The sequence below is a fragment of the Cryptotermes secundus genome, unplaced genomic scaffold (assembly GCF_002891405.2).
Source record: "Cryptotermes secundus unplaced genomic scaffold, Csec_1.0 scaffold1366, whole genome shotgun sequence".
Lineage (NCBI taxonomy): Eukaryota > Metazoa > Arthropoda > Insecta > Blattodea > Kalotermitidae > Cryptotermes > Cryptotermes secundus.
Genome location: NW_019737415.1, coordinates 353526 through 372193, shown reverse-complemented (window position 1 = coordinate 372193; position 18668 = coordinate 353526). Strand labels below are relative to the sequence as shown.

The window sequence follows — 18668 nt, the reverse complement described above, 5'->3', positions numbered from 1 at the left end:
TAAAGTTGTCCCTGTGCTTAACTAATTAAGCACTATGCCTAGAAGGTGTATGGGGGGGTGGATGTATAGATCCACATTTTCTTGACCTCAGCACTAGATGGAAGTGAGTGTAGAGCTTCACACACCAGCTGCTTTAGCCCAGGGGAAAGAGCCCCTTGTTCCCATTGGACAGGAGGCTGGGTGGGCCCCAGAACTGGTCTGGACGACATGGAAAAGAGAAACTTCTTGCCCTTACAGGGACTCAAATTCCAACCCCTTGGTCATCCAACCCATAGCCAGTCACTATACCAACTGAGCTATTCCGGATCCCTATAACTCTGAAAAAAAAATAACACAATGGTTCTCAAAATTGTCACTTCATTATAAGTGAATGGTATGAACATAAGAATAGCACCAGGTATCCATATTATACTCAGCACAAGGATGTCAAGAAACTGAACCCCTCTCCTACATTTCTACCACTGTGGGTCACCTTACAACAAAGCCTATATCTGTGTCTATCCCTCCATCAGTGGTCTTCTTATGTCTCTCGCTTGCTCTCATACCACAATCCAAGGCTATCCAACTTGCTGCATGTGCCTCCAAATGGCTTTTGTGCAGCTCATGAGAGCATCTTTCCATTCCCAAAATGGGACTATGCTTATGCTTTCCCCCTATTTGTAAGGGGAGGTGAATCTTGCAGGAAAAAACTTTACTATGAAAGTTCTTATCATAAATATTCAGTACAAATGTTCAACTTATCTCACACACCACATAATAAATAACTTTGAAAATTAAGGAGCAACAATGACTCTATGATTTTATGCAATATCAATACAATCTACAAGGATGACTGTGCTTGAGACATGTACTACCAAAGAGCGGCATTCTGCTGTGCATTTTTTGTGGGCAGAACGACTCAACGGGAAGGATATTCATACAGAAATATTTCCTGTTTACGGTGTGAACTGTTTTCTCACATAAAACGGTTCACATCTGGGTCAAGAAATTCTCTAAAGGACGTTCAAAAGTCACAGATAATGCCCGACCAGGTCATCCCGTTGACAATGCAACAGAAACAACCGTGGCACTGGGACAAAAATCAAAAGACTTCTATGCTTCTGGTTTCAACGCACCCATAAAGTGATGGGACAAGAGCATAATTGTTGGTTGAGGATGTCAATAAAGAATTTTTTTCCAGTTTTGTATATCACATGTTTTACATTTTACATCCATCTGTGACCTATTTACTGACACTCCCTCATAGAAAAACTTCAGTAACTTATCCATAACAACTGCTGACCCAGTAACACTCTTTGACAGTCTCATTATGTTCTTAGCATGGTTTTGCTGCCTGACCAGCTGTATTAAAAATCATTTTACTGTATCAGAAAAAAATACACCTTTTCATAATGCAGCCCATGGATAGATACCTAACGTACGATGCACCTTAACACAACTAACTGTTGATTTCAATGGACAGTCTCTCTGAATTACCTTTCTGTGGTTGTCACATTGGGGGTCTGCGTTGGAATGACACTGGCACCTCGTAACAGTATGGGAATGGTATCTAGTGGCGCCAGTAGAGTGTGCTGTACACCACTAGCCGGTACTACAGCCAGGGTGTAGAAGTCATACCACACGGCATTGGGCAAATAGGCTGACACATCTGTCTTACCCTAAGGAAACAAGAAAAATAAAAAAATTAATTGGTGAGAAAATAAAAACTGCTTACTGCAGTAATCAAGCCATTTCTCATAGCACTTACAATACTTTTCANAAAAAATACACCTTTTCATAATGCAGCCCATGGATAGACACCTAACGTACGATGCACCTTAACACAACTAACTGTTCATTTCAATGGACAGTCTTTCTGTATTACCTTTCTGTGGTTGTCACATTGGGGGTCTGCGTTGCAATGACACTGCCACCTCGTAACAGTATGGGAATAGCATCTAGCAGCACCGGTAGTGTGTGCTGTACACCACTAGCCGGTACTACAGCCAGGGTGTAGAAGTCATAACACGGCATTGGACAAATAGGCTGACACATGTCTTACCCTAAGGAAACAAGAAAAATAAAAAAATTAATTGGTGAGAAAATAAAAACTGCTTACTGCAGTAATCAAGCCATTTCTCATAGCACTTACAATACTTTTCATTTGACATGTGCAAAAGCCTCTCTCTGTTCTGCATATTTTTCAGCAGGAACAGAAAAATTCATTAGGTGCTAAATCTGATGAATACAGTTGGTGAAGCAGCAGTGAAATATTGTGCTCTATCAACAATTTCCATATAAAGACCACTATTTTGGATGGTGCACCATTCATGACCTGGCTTCCATTTCTCAGGTTATTTCTACTAAACTCCACATCCAAATAAAGCACTAATCATTTGTCACTAACATAGATGACTGTTTCCTTAATGTGTGATACTGATGATATGAAAATCCTGCAAATGTTCTACTTTAAGTTGGACTGCATCTCCAAATGCAAAATAAAGCATTCTGTACATTTTCATGGCCATCTTTTGAAGTTTAAACAGAGAACTTGAAAATCATTTCAAGATTGCTATAAATTTCATGAAAACAAAAAGTCCTTTATTCATAAATGACATAAATACAAGGAATTCTCAATTATTCCAATTGATTGTGCTGCTCAAATGCAAGAAGATCGTCCTAGAATTTTATGACTCACTCTATTTTGTACGTACATTTACAATACAAATAACAGAAAGTTGATAAACAAAAACATGAAGAGCAAAACAGCATATTCTGACATGGCGCCTGAAAGCCAGAATGGTGGTGTCAGGGATGATGGCCATTGTTAGGCAATGGCTTGTTAAACACGTTCCCACAGCAACAAATTACCGTGGCAATGGATATGGGACACAGGTATATCCATGGTAATGACTTCTTAAAAGACAAAAATACAGTACTGAAACCCCTGAAGGCGGTGATCTCTACTCAGTTCTCCCAAAGCTATGAGGGAAGGTCAGAACAGACAAGAACACAAACACACAGGCAGTACACATCAGTACAGAGAGAGCAGCTTGCAGTCAAAGAGAACTCAACAGGCAGACGATGAGGACTTTATTTCATGTGGTGCAGTTAGAGCAGCCTTTCGAGTGTTATCATTGTTCATAGTTATGTGTTATAGTTACAGTAAGATTTGGAGTGTTACAACTGATTGCAGTGACAACCTGCTGGGAATATTCAAAAATCAATTCAACAATCCGGACCCCACCTTTAGTCACTCAAACATGTAACAATCAAAAACCAGAAGCTATGAAGTGCCACAGTGCCTGTGTGCTGTATACAAGGATGGTTTAACCAACCATGCCTTTATTGCAAAAACTTTTAAGAAATATTTTCTTTTCAAACATGTTATAAGTGTGAATCACCTTTTATGTCTACAAGTGCAAAGCTAATTTCCTTTTTGTTGTCATCCTTCTGAGGGCGGCCCCAAGGGGCTGACACATGTATGGCCATACACCTAATTTGATCTCTTCTATTAATCTTTATCGGACGGGCCATTTAATTTCCGGTAGGGGCAGCTTAAATGCCCGCCCTTCTAGGGCAATGAAATTGTAAGCATGTTTCTAAAAATGGTGTGATTTCTACATTTTTTATGATAAACGAACGAAATGAACGCTCCTTTAATGTAGAAAGAATATACAATCAGATATTCTAATTTACAGATTTTAATATCTGTAATAAATTTTTATACTGATTCCAAAAAAAAAATCCCAAAATTCATACATTTTCTGCACCATGCGTTCTAGCAGTGTAATACATTTTCTGCACCATGCATTTTAGCAGTGTAAAAGTCCTTGTCGCGACCTCATACAATACTATCGCTTGTTGAAGCTTATTTATCGTATGAGACATGACGGTATGCAAAGACTGTGGGCGTCTGAAATTCGTTCGCTTTTAGAAAGACACATGATTACATTCTCAAAATATGGTGTTGCCAGATCGGTCATTCGTTCATTCATTGCAGTCAAACCTTGTGTTTGTAACGATTTTGAAACATTGCAATATAAGTTTAGCCACCCATGACATCATGAGGTAGATATTGGGTTCAGCCAAGTCGTGAATGAGATTTTTGTATATGTGGGCTCGAGGTTAAGATTTATAGCTTCTTATCGTGGTCAAGCGCAGAGATTCACTGCTAGAGAGCCGTATACATGAGGACGTCGTATGGAAGATGCTGAAATTGAGAAACAGCTGTTTAATGACACAGATTCGGACTGCTATTCAACCGATTCTGAATGTGACGAGGAAAGTTGGAGCTCTGATGCTGAAATTGAGAAACAGCTGTTCACTGACACGGATTTGGACTGCTATTGAACCGATTCTGAAAGGGGCGAGCAAAGTTGGAGTTCTGATTCCGCGGACGAAGGGTCATCACCTTCGTCGGCAACTTGGGGACCGCCAGACCAGTGTGGCTGGAGAGATGTGAATACTTATGCCGGTGTAGCTGCGGGGATAAATATCACTTGCAGCTCGATATCACTGGCCTGCTTCCTCTAAATCACAACTGAGGTGTCGTGTGTGCTTTTCGCGTGGGAAGCACTCTAGCGTTCGTACGAAGTGCATGAGCTGCGACGTCGGACTCTGCATTTCGGAATGTTTTCAGCAGTACCATACGAAGGCCACATTACCATAGATGACGCAGGAGGGAAGGCTGTTTCCTCATAAAGATGGTGAAAATATATTACGTAAGTAGAGCAAAAATTTAATTTTAAATTTAATTTAAAAAAAATCTTTACACGCGTACAATGTGCGAAATCATATGAGGTCGTTCGGCCATATGTCGGTAGATTACATTAGATCGGGCAGGAGGGAAGGCTGTCACCTTATAAAGGTTGTGACCAAAAATTATGTAAATAGAACAACAATTTATATTTTTAATATAATATTAAAAAAAACCTTACACACGTGGAATCCGCGACATCATATGATGACGTTCGGCCAGCTGCCCTTACTTTTAACGACATCATATGATGACATTCGTCCGATAAAGGTTAAATTTGTTATTGTTGTTAAATTTGTGGCAGCTGGCTAAGCACATAAATTATACAGAACTGAAATGAATTGTAAAATGTAATGGTGAAGCTGTCACATTTAAAATAAAAGAGAAAGTTTATGTTGAATAATCAACTATTAACCTTTATTAGCTGGTAAATTCCTGTTCATTACTGGGTTTACTGGAGTTTAAATGTTTCAACATCTAGAACGTATTTACCAGTATACAAAATTTCGAAGGAAAACTAACATGCACAGTTTGGTTTACATTTCTTTACAATATTCTAATTATTCCCACATGTTTGTACTGTTTATTCTTTGAAATAATCAGGTAATTTTGGTACAGAACTGTCCCAGAACTTGGTATTGTATCATGACATTACATCAGCTGTGTTTTACCAGCTCAAACTGATATGAAGTTCCATAATCAACAAAAGTTCAATCAAAGAGTCCTCATTTCTATTTTAAGCAACAGATTAGTGAACACTGTCATGTAAAAGTTTACTGACATTACAGCAATGCCTCATTGTGATGCTGCATTCTGGATATCTTCACATTTGAAAGTATGCACAATTCGGCCAGTGGGGTCAAGATCAACCTTGACACTGTGTTCTGTCACTGTCCTAGGCCTGTAACATTACAGCAGATATGCAGACATGCTTCATACTAACTTGTTCAGTGAAATATATTCAAATGATTACATCAATTCTGTACTGTGGGTTTGACTTACTGAATAAGACAATCGAGCATCACAGTAAAGATGTCTGCATTCTGTTTCTTATTCAATGTGTAAAAGTAAAAGAAAGAAAAAGTAAGTAAAAGTATCCCTGTAACAAACCATGGAGGCCCATAGGGTTGTGAGATGTTGAGGTTCCCAATATATGCAGTGAGGTTGTCAGCCTTACATGCCAGCTGCTCTTTACCCCCAAGAACATTCCTGGTACTCATTTCTGTTACAGGCTGAGTTGACCCCAGGGCCTTAGTGGGACTGGAAGGATTAGTTAAATTGAAAAAATCCACCTCATCAGGATTCGATCCTGTGACCTTCCAGCTTGTAGCATAGTGGCTCAACCAACTACACTAAGGCAGGCCCCCTTATTCAATGTGTGCCAGGTTCAAATCTCAGCCTGAGGAATAGCTATTCTGATTGATATCTTCCACAGTACTCTTCAGCCCCTCNTGTGGCAGCTGGCTAAGCACATAAATTATACAGAACTGAAATGAATTGTAAAATGTAATGGTGAAGCTGTCACATTTAAAATAAAAGAGAAAGTTTATGTTGAATAATCAACTATTAACCTTTATTAGCTGGTAAATTCCTGTTCATTACTGGGTTTACTGGAGTTTAAATGTTTCAACATCTAGAACGTATTTACCAGTATACAAAATTTCGAAGGAAAACTAACATGCACAGTTTGGTTTACATTTCTTTACAATATTCTAATTATTCCCACATGTTTGTACTGTTTATTCTTTGAAATAATCAGGTAATTTTGGTACAGAACTGTCCCAGAACTTGGTATTGTATCATGACATTACATCAGCTGTGTTTTACCAGCTCAAACTGATATGAAGTTCCATAATCAACAAAAGTTCAATCAAAGAGTCCTCATTTCTATTTTAAGCAACAGATTAGTGAACACTGTCATGTAAAAGTTTACTGACATTACAGCAATGCCTCATTGTGATGCTGCATTCTGGATATCTTCACATTTGAAAGTATGCACAATTCGGCCAGTGGGGTCAAGATCAACCTTGACACTGTGTTCTGTCACTGTCCTAGGCCTGTAACATTACAGCAGATATGCAGACATGCTTCATACTAACTTGTTCAGTGAAATATATTCAAATGATTACATCAATTCTGTACTGTGGGTTTGACTTACTGAATAAGACAATCGAGCATCACAGTAAAGATGTCTGCATTCTGTTTCTTATTCAATGTGTAAAAGTAAAAGAAAGAAAAAGTAAGTAAAAGTATCCCTGTAACAAACCATGGAGGCCCATAGGGTTGTGAGATGTTGAGGTTCCCAATATATGCAGTGAGGTTGTCAGCCTTACATGCCAGCTGCTCTTTACCCCCAAGAACATTCCTGGTACTCATTTCTGTTACAGGCTGAGTTGACCCCAGGGCCTTAGTGGGACTGGAAGGATTAGTTAAATTGAAAAAATCCACCTCATCAGGATTCGATCCTGTGACCTTCCAGCTTGTAGCATAGTGGCTCAACCAACTACACTAAGGCAGGCCCCCTTATTCAATGTGTGCCAGGTTCAAATCTCAGCCTGAGGAATAGCTATTCTGATTGATATCTTCCACAGTACTCTTCAGCCCCTCTCGGCAAATGTTACGATACTATCTCAAATTAGACAACAACTTCTTTCCACATCCTCTTCAATTCAATGTTCACTAATCACACTTTTATTCGATGTGATACAGTGTGAACTATTGAAGATATCACTAAATAAATCAAGAATAAACAAGAAGTTCTGGGAAGAATTCACCACCTATTTTCCCTTGATACAACAAGGACCACAGAGAAAATGATGCATACAATTCTTTTATTGTTGCATATGTATTCATTGTCACAGGACTGTGATTACCCAGCCATTGCCTAGCAACAAAGCCACTGCCAGCAAATGATAGGAGGGAGGGGGCTTCTGGGCTCAAGTCCTCTCTGAACAGCAGCTCCCAACTGCTTTCCTTCACAGACCCCCATACAGAACTGACTTGGTTGCCCCAATTGTCTTCCTCATAACTCATCAGAATGGCCCATGCAGAAAACACCATTCATTCTCATATGCTAACCATTTCCATGGGAATATGTTTACCGAGCCGTTCCCTAGCAGCGGCCGTCTATTATTGCTTATAAAGAGTCTACTACCTATCAATGGACACTGTTCCCTTCACTGTTTTGTGGCCATTACCTAGAAAAGCTGTTTCCCTGCCTCCACAGTTCTTGCTTTGAGCAAATATGCCACAATATATAGCACAGAAGAAACTTCAAGGTAAAATATAAAGAACGTATTGAAAACATTAAGATACATAAGGATAGTTCAACAAACTCTAAACACATCTGGGACATGGAGTGTGAATTCAGAAGAATGGGCAGATCATGGACATTTTGATGATTATACCTAAATGGAGATAGATTTAATAAGGTAGGACTGACCATAAATGAACATACTGATCAAAACAAGACACTTTTCAAACTCAAACAAAATAGCAGATGAACATCAACAAGGAAGATGTACAGAATAAGCTGTACATCATACAACTGGCAGTGATTTACAGGCTATGATCTATGAGGCACTGCAAATGACTGAGGAGCCAAACCACGCTCACTACTGGATTTAAAATTGAATGGCTGTAATAAGTGTGGTTGGTAAACTGCAGTATCTTGACAAGTAGAAAACTAAAACTTTAAGACAGAGCTTCTTACATCAGTACAACTCCCTATTTAATACTATTATTTGGAACCCTTGGAAGAGCTACTCACAAGATATGGTTTGAAATTAGCTATACCAAGCCCGACCCACATCGTTTCCTCTTAGTCTGCTGATGGAAACAGAACTTGCATGAAGGACATAATCAAAATGATAACAAGATTGCTATCTTCTGGAATATGACACGTATCACCTGGTCAAAGTTTTGGTGGAACATACTGCCTCCATCTTCAGGTTTTAAGCATAAACCAAGCAAGCTGTTTGGCTTATTCTTTGACCCTGTGGATGTGGACAGTACTTTCCTCTGAAATGTTGCTGATCTTCTACCAGTCTATGAGGCGTGACATCTCATTAGATAGTAAGGTTCAACGTCACTTTTATGAGTGCCTCAAATCCCACATCCAAAATAACAGTTTTAAAGATCTTAAAATTTCCTTACCTCTTCCAGAACAGGGACAATCATAAAGGCTGAACCCCAAAGGAATTGCTCATCAACGTCATAAGTGTGAACATCTGAAGGGAACCTGGAACATAGGAAAGAAAAGTCCATAAAATTAGAAATGTATCTTATTTCAATATTATATAGCTATCATGACAATTCACTGCATCATTTGTAACTTGAAAAAAAATAGCACATGACCAAAGAAATAGCGCTGAAGTTACTGCATGTGTGCTGAATAACTCTAAAACTCACCATAGCACTTTCCATCATATTAGCACTGACAACCTTTGAAGTTCTTATGTAGCAGCAAGTGACACAATTTTTAACCCACAAGAATACAGATACTGTCTCATGATGTCCACAATGTCAGTACTGCTAAATTTAAAAGAGCCAAAGCCTAACCTTAGAATTTTCCTTCAACAAGTCAACAAGGTTAAGGTCTGGTTTTGTTTTTAATATGTGTAGTTTGGGCCTTTGATTCATTTTTAAAAGGTTATGTTTTTGATTTTGTTTTTAAAAACAAATATCTAAAAATCATCTAAGATTAGACTTTAGGTTTTGTTCTTACAAACAAATACCTAAAGACATTCTAAGGTTAGGCTTTGGGTTTTGTTTTTACAAATGCCTAAAAACCTTATATGTTAGACTTTGGGTTTTATTTTTAAAAATAAATATCTAGAAATGGAAATGAATTTTCATTTCCACCCAGTGTCAACATTTCCAGGAATGCAGACTCCCCTCACATCTGAATCACTCCAGCATAAAAATGTAAATATTTTACAGATAACGAATCAAAATTAAATAATAATATTACGATGCTGGTCCTTCCTTGAAAAAAATGACATTCACTCAGCTGGTAAGAAATTCCGTTTTTAATTAACTTAAAGGATATTATAACATTTACAAACCATGTGATCCTACCTTGAGCCAATGCAGTAAAGTCAGAATCTTCAAACTTCCTTTTTCGAGGATGCATTTTAACATTATTTTCCTGTCTACACATAAACCCACATGTGGATTCTTACCTTGATGTTTACTAACCCAAATGTCACACACACTGGTCATGCTGTACATCCTCCTCGACTTCATTGTCCCAGTAATGTATGTTCAGGGTATAATTTATGAAGTTCTATACTATGTAACTTTCTGCACTTACTCAAAGAACAAAGGTCTCACAACAGTATCACCATCTGCATGAGCTTTCCAGAAAAGTGTGTACAGGTATGGTAGCAGCAAATACCGTACCAGCAAAGATTTGCGGGCCGACTGTACCACTGCAGGCCCCAGCGCCACTGGATCTTCTGGCTATTAACATTCAATGCATAATTATTTTCATCCCCCGTCTCTCTTTTGACATTCAACATAAATCCCCTGTGAAACACATTCAGCTGTAACAGAAACGAATAAGTTTTGCTAATGTTCTCAGGCAATCAGTCGTGTTAACACTGAGCTAGAAGCCAGTATTTCAGAGATCTCCACAGTCTCCAACATCAGAGTTGATGCAGGTGAATGACCTCATGCTGATATGCAATGCAGTCTGTTAAATCAATGCCACTTCTTATTGGTGTACTACGCAGGAGGATGGCAGAGTCAAAATGCATTGTCACCCATCCAACTCTGAACAATCGCATATGGTAAACCTCTGGCCATGTCACAGCTCAAGCGGTTAGTCGCTGGCTTCCCATCATGGTGGCCCGGGTTCGATCCCAGGTCTGGTCAAGTTGGATTTGTGGTGGACAAAGTGGCACTAAGGCAGGTTTTCTCTGAGTACTTCGGTTTCACTTCCAATCTTCATTCCACCAACTGCTCCACAATCACCCTCACCTATCATCTGGGGCTGGTACAATAGGAGAGAAGTGGCCGCAGTACAAGGGACTTAGTCCCATCCCACTAGGAATAAAAAAAAATGGTAAGAACCCTGCATTTAAGTCAACATTCATACCGCTGATTGCCAGAGGTTCTAACTCATTGATTGGCTGTGAAAGCTTCAAATCTTACATAATACACAACCTGTGACATCACTGCAAGTACATTACATTGAGCAGCGTCCACTGTCTCGGAGTACACTTACAACATTTCAGATACTGAATGCGTTTCCATCAAAGGTAAGGAAAAAAGGTTCCTACTCAAGTGGGCACATTACAAAGGGCTCATCTTAATCACTGAATGAAAAAAGACGTTATAAGCAAAGTATACATTTAACTTTGAAACATACTATAAACATACTACAGACAGTGGACACATGCAACATGATATTCTTATAAGGAAATGAAAAGTGTCACAAACCTTTCAATAATAACAGTAATTTTATATTTTACTTACTTACTTACTTACTCACTCATGGAGCTGAGCCCTTCTGGAGCTACTCAAGAATTTCCCAGCATTTTATGGAACCTGAAGGTTCATTACCATGTTCCCAACAGCCCTCCACTGGTCCCTGTCCTGAGCCAGAGCTATCCAATCCATACCATCCCATCCTATCTCTCTAAGATCCATTCTAATATTGTCCACCCACCCACATCCTGGTTTTCCTAGTGGCTCTTTCCTTCTGGCTTTCTCACCAATATCCTATATGCATTCCTCTTCTCCGCCATTTGTGCTACATGCCCTGCTCACCTCATCCTCCTTGACTTGATCATTCTAATTATACTTGGAGAAGAGTAAAAGTTATGAAGCTCCTCATTGTGCAGTTTTCTCCAACCTCCTGTCACTTCATCTCTCTTCGGTCCAAATATTCTCAACACCCTGTTCTCAAACACCATCAGTCTATGTTCCTCCCTTAATGTCAGAGACCAAGTTTCACACCCATACAGAACCACAGGCAAAATTATAGTTTTGTATATTCTAATTTTTATGTTTTTGGACAATAGACAAGAAGACAGAAGTTTCTGGACTGAATGGTAGCAAGCATTTTTACAGAACATATTTGTTGATTATGGTGAAATAAAAATTTGTGTCAGGACTGACTATGGTTACGTATGTCACAGTCATCATTCTGGATAACTACTTGTCAATAATGACAAACCAAGCAGACTGGCATATCTATAATGATCTAGCCTCACATTCATGAGATTCTTAGTTTGAATTTCAGGCAGGATTGATGTCACTCACAATTTTACTCAGACCCTCTAGACAAATGGCAGGATAGTATGTAGATTAAGTCTTGGCTGTCTCCTTCCAAATCCTTTGCAATTCATTATTCATTTATTATTCTACCAATTAATGCTACACAGTCTAGCTACGGATATCATAAAATAAATCACACACACAAAGTAAAGGAGTGACTCACATGAAATATGAAAATTCCCACCATCAGGATATATCTACAGACTCTCACATATGGAAGACACATCTAAATTAATGACCACAGTCAAATTCTTTCATAGCAGAGATACTTAAAATGCCATCATCTGTGTTATGATTGCGGGAGAATGGGTAAAAGGCACCCAGCTGACTCCAACACTGACAGAGTGCTTGTGTTGTGTTCCCATTGAATCCACAGATATCTGCACCCATTAGGGGGATCCCAAATAAATTGAAGTTCAGAAGTTCTGTGAGACAGATCAGAGAAGATAACGAGATTAATCTCTTCAACTCTGATCATACGACGTTGGATTTAGAGTCTTCTCAGTTATGATGTAGTCTTGATGATGGTTTACTAACATTTCAAACAAACTTGTCTATTCTGAATTCTACCCTGAAGATGACGGCAGCAGGTTCCTCCAACATGGTGGTAACTACCTATAAGACTATACCACATCACAACTCAGAAAACCACAGTTCTGGAAAACCTTGCACAGGTGCTGGATGTTCATAAATTGCTACAGGTACATTTGTACCCTTACAGGTCATTACTGTTTGCAGAATAGCATATTATAAATAAAGCTATCAGGTACTTTGCAAACTGCATGGTACTGAAGACATCCATAATAATGCAAGAGGTGAGAGAGTCTGGCCAGACTTCTGTGCTAAGTGTAGTCATACACAAATTATTTTCTTTCACTTTAGTAGAGTAAAGGGTAGGTAACACAAAATGATTAAGTACAGATACAGTTTGGATTATTGATTTACTTGGATAATCAAACAGTAACAAAAATGAATGATAAATAACCAAATGATTAAATCTGTTCAAATAAAGATCTTCTTCAGATAGAGAATATTTTTCTCTCTACAGCCCTTTGGACCTTGGCCACTTTTCTCAGTTTTGTAATCCTATACACAGCCAGTAGGATTCTTTGGACAGTAAAGTAGCCCACCACAAGGCTACTACCTACACACAGAACACAAACACAAAAGAAAGCACACAGACATCCATGCCTCGAGTGGGATTCGATCCCATGGTCCCAGTGTTTGTGCGGGCAAACACGGTTCATGCCTTAGACCGCACTGCCACCGTGATGGGCAATAAAAATATAATGGGAGTGAATAATGAATGAAAATGCTCCCACATTAGCATAATTTCCTGAACAATTTATACTTTTTGGTGGTCTCTTTCAGTACACTGTCAGTCTCTGAAGACTGTTTGGTGTCAAACACTCAAATGACAGGCAAATAGCAAACTGGTAAAAATGTTAAAGGAAAAAGTTATGGTTTCATCAAAGCACCAACCTGGCATTTGCCTGGATGAACTGAGGAAATCCATGAAAACCTCAATCAGGATAACTGGTGTTCTGACCAAGACCTGAAATAAGGACCTCCCTAATGCAAGTCTTGAGCTTTGCACCACACCAACCTGCTTGGCAAATTTGTGATTATGCAACAGACTGTACAAAGAAAAATCTTTCTTGAGAAGCTAATAGTCATAGGGCTGGTCAAGAAATTTGTGGCCTTTCAAGTAACCCAAAGGTTCATTATTGTGTTCACAGGACACCCAACTGCATTTTATCATGAGCTAAATGAATCACTTCAAACAGTATTTATATTATTTAAAGGTGTTTCCCGTCCTTCTTAGTAACGTCACTTTACTTAATCATTCACACTAACCGACTGACTGACTGACTTCATAGACATACACGACAGTATGATAATGGGCTAGCCTGTAATGGCACGGCATTCATACAAAGTTTCACAAAAATTGGTGAACTGGTTTGAAACTAGATTTCATAAGCGTATTCCTTTCTAAGGAAGTAAAGCAGGCTAAAATGAATTAAAAATACAAACGTGGAATAGTCTTCTTCATGTCGTACCACGACGATGATATGTCACCACTCCAATGGCCAGCATATTGACCATGACCAGCAAATGTCGAACAAGAGATGACAAAAGGGTGTTTCCCTCTAATTTCTGCTAAGGCACTGTGTATACATGCAAATCCATGACACATGAAATATTATTTTTTACTTCAATATCTAACAATGATGCATAGGGCTCAGGCCACATAAGCATTTCTATGCTCCCATACGTATGATTCTAAAAATGACATACACGAAGTGAAGTGACACATGGCCAACGGATGGAACCTTCACATCCATTCATCATTCATTTCCTGCCACAGAAGTCTACACACTTCATGCAGACACTAATGGATTTCATACACAAATTCTGTTTATCTATATTTCTACACTGAAGACAAAATGATGAGGAAAGTGGAGGCTCCAGCCATTCATTTTAAGGCTTACAGAATGGAAAATCTCATATACTTCATGAACAATTTAAGAGGAACTCTGGAAAATCTGCCAGGTTCTACCAAATGTCCACTGGTCCATTTATTGATATTTTCTTGTATGTAAAATTCTCGACATTAAATTTAAACAGCCTGAGAGGTCTAAAAATTTGAAAACAGATATCAGACATACACAAGGAGCAGGCTGTCATTGCACCAGTCCAACCAAAAAACATTTTACTGAAATGGATGTGCTGGCTTGTGGGGACATCTTGAGAATACAGCAGTCAGAAAAATATTTGAGATTTTCCTCTTGACCTGGGCAAGTGCATTCATTTCTGTGGAATTCACTGTCCATGTCATGTTAATGTTCACACATGGATAGGAAAAATAAAACGCCTCAGTGACCTTAGCTTTAATGTTCTAAGATGAACATAAAATCTTTAACAGAATTAGAATACACAACACATTAATAAAAATCCACTAATGGCCAACTAACTAACTAATTTGAACAGTACTAAGATACATAATCCTTCAATACAAATCCAGTAATGTCATATCATCTAACTTAACTAGCTTGAACAGACTTCATATTCACAACAGATCAACAAAAATTTAGCAATGACATACCACTCAAATAACTAGCTTCAAGAAGAAAAATCTTTCCTGAATACTAAAACTAGCTCAATCAATGAAGGAGTTTCCTACCTCTTATAAAACCCAAAGCTATGTCATTTTCATAACAGCCTGTTCCTGATCCACATATCGAGCCAGCTGAATTCAGTCACCCTTTATATCCTACTTCTACACCCCATTTAATAATCAAAATATTATGAAGATACTGTCATTACACCACCACGTCTCCATGTACACAATTCCCTCAGTATGTTGTCAACCACCCCTTAGCAGCAAGTTATTTTCATTTCTGTTCCTCAGAGATAAACTATCATAACAATGCGGAAATTTAAACCAGTCAAATCAGCAAGTTAAGATGCAAAAATGTTCAACCAATGTGGAATAAAGGTACAGAATGACACTTCCATCTGTCCACTGCAAACTTAAATGAGTAGTAGTTATGACTGTTTACCACCCAGACATGAGAAGAATTACTCCGAACATTAAGGACATAACAACAAAATTGTGAAATCAGTTCTTGCTGCTCCACATATTCTTTGTAGGAGTATAGAATAAGTTATACTAAGCCTGTCTCAGATATTCTTAAAATTTCTGTAGAATAAAATGGGATATGATCTGTGAAAGCCAAGTAAACAGGCAAGGCAAACCAGCATTCAAGAAGGCAAGTGTGATTGGCAGCAAACCACATGGAACAAAATGTACTAATATTGGCCAATTTTGGGGACAGACACAATGCTTTATATTTTCACAAACTTTGGAAGGCTTTTCCCCAAAACTCATTTTCTGCTACTACTTTGTGCTCTCTCATATTTGTTCAGTAAAGGATCTGGTAACCTTTTTCAATTATTTATTTATGGTTCACTTAAAAAACGTTATCAGTGATTCAGGCTAAACAGAATCAGGTTGTAGGACATTTAGTGAATAATGAAGTTGAAAGGATATGGAAGGAAGTGTTCATGACCTATTCCGAGATACTATCACAACACATGTCTAGAGGAAATGAAAAGAGCCCCACACAAACTCAGTCGGGAGAGTCGGGGTTCCATTCGGGATTTGAATTGAGGGCCTGCACTGTGATAAGTCAGAAGCGTTCCACTTCAGCAAACTTGTGCTTGGTGATTTGGTGACTTTACTGCAGTATTTTCATACATTAGTACTAGAAGAAACATGAGTTTGGGGTACTCACAAGCTTGTAACAATTGCTTCAGTGAAGCCGTAGAGGTTATGCACATCATAATGGTGTCCCGCATACTGGGTACTTGACATGCACACTGTCCTATACAACAGCTTACCACCATCCACACCCGCTGGGACATATGGTGGATGCTCTAGGCTGTTATCTGGACAGCCTGTGGAACTGCCTGACCAAAAGTTGGATGGTTCATTCATATCCTAAATATACCAGAAATAATAAACCTTTTCAATTATTTCATGCAATATATGTAGGTAAGTCAATAAGTAAGTTACAAATGGATATAGAACTTAAATAAGAGTACTGATTTGAAAAGTGCTTTTATTTCTCAACATAATCTCCCCTTACACTGAGGCACTTGTCCCATCACTTCACAAGCCCTTGAAGAGCAGCATAAAATTCTTTGGGCTGCTGTCGGAACCAGGCGGTGACTTCCCTTTCTACAGCTTCATTGTCGGGAAAATGTTCATCTGAAAGATGATGTTTAAGAGGGCCGAACAAATGGAAGCGCTTGGAGCAAGGTCGGGGCTATATAGAGGATGCTTGAGGACTTCCCACTTGAAGTTTTGCAGCGTCTCATTTGTCTTGTTGGCAGTATGGGGACGTGTGTTGTCATGCAAGAGCAACATGCCTTTAGTGAGGAGTCCTCGTTGCTTCCTCTGAATGACCTCACGAAGTTTCCTGAGGATGTTACAGTAGGAGTCGGCATTCACGTAAATATCATCTTTCAGCTGTACATTTTCCCAACGATGAAGCTGTAGAAAGGGAAGTCACCGCCTGGTTCTGACAGCAGCCCAAAGAATTTTATGCTGCTGGTTTTCAGGGGCTTGTGAAACGATGGGACAAGTGCCTCAATGTACAGGGAGATTATGTTGAGAGATAAACGCATTTTTTCAAGTCAGTAATGTTATTTGTTTAAGTTCTATATCCATTTGTAACTTACTTATTGACTTACCCTCGTATATTTCCATACTAAAGCAACAAAAGGTTACAGTCACTTTAATTCTCTATTCACGACATGTTTCAGCCATATATGGCCATCATAAGGTGTCTATTGCTATGCTAAACTGTTATACTGTATTGTATGTCACAATCGCATTTGGCTGGCTGAATGCACACATCAGATATACAACAGTGTAACTACACAATATGGGTAATAGGGCTACAGCCAAAGGGACATATAAGAGAAATCAACATTCACACCAACACCCACAGATTACACGAAAAAGAAACATACCCACACTGCTGAAGGTTGTGCTAATAGATCCCATAAGAAGATTGGAACTAAATGGTTTTATTAAATTAAAATTAATATTTTAAAACAAATTTTTAATTTCAATTTTGATTTGTAATTTGTGATTCAAACCTATGATCCCAGCATTCAAGCAAGCAAAGACATTTCATGCTTTAGACCACATGGCCACTGTGCTCAGCTCTCATGATGTATAAAGTTGATTATTTGTCTGTAAAAAAAAGGTAAAGCTATCCCTGTACCAGCCCATGAAGGCCCATAGGGTTGTGAGACGTTGAGGGTCCCACATTATCTAGACCAAGGGTCTCCAAACTATGGCCCGCGATGTGATTTTATCTGGCCCACGAAAGAATTGTGCAGAAATGCGCCAATTGAACTAAATTTCCAATGGGTACTGGTAAATGTGATTCCGAGCTTACTGACCTGACATGTTATACTGCAGTTCGATGGCTTAGCTGTGGAAAGGTTCTTTCACGCTTCTTTCAGCTCAGGAATGAAATTGATATATTTCTTACCGAGAAAAACCATCATGAACCACTTTTATCAGATACCGAATGGCTTTGGAAATTATCAGTTTTTGCTGATCTGGTGAACCATATGAACCATTTGAATTTAAAGTTGCAGGGTGAAAATAACTTAAGTCTGTGATTTATTTGCACTTATGAAGGCATTCAGAGCAGAGTTGATACTTCTGGAAAGCCTAGTGAAAAATTGTAACTTTGTTCATATTGTAACGTGTTTGCGTTACTGATCCCACTTCTGACACCAGTGTAACGTGTTTGCGTTACTGAAGACGCCGTAGAGATGGTTAATTGGTTTATTTAACAATCTACAAATAACGGCTACAATTACTTATCACACAGTTGCGGGGTTTCACACTTTATAACCCTAATCGCATTAATCTGTTACCACTGTTGCGGGGTTTCACGATTTATAACCCTATGCTCAAATCAGTTCACTCTGTCTTCAGTAGTCTACACGTTGACAGTAGGGGAGCTAGGTATCACTGTATCACACGCTCCCAATTACACAATCGCACACACGTCCGGATCTTCTTACCGCGACGGCTGCTATACTCCAACTTGTAGTC

The 18668-nt window shown here is 38.8% G+C and overlaps 1 pseudogene; it reads right to left on the bottom strand.

The window, feature by feature from the left end:
* Positions 1–57: 57 nt before the first annotated feature.
* Positions 58–18668, bottom strand: part of LOC111870422 — a 39930-nt pseudogene continuing 21319 nt past the window's right edge.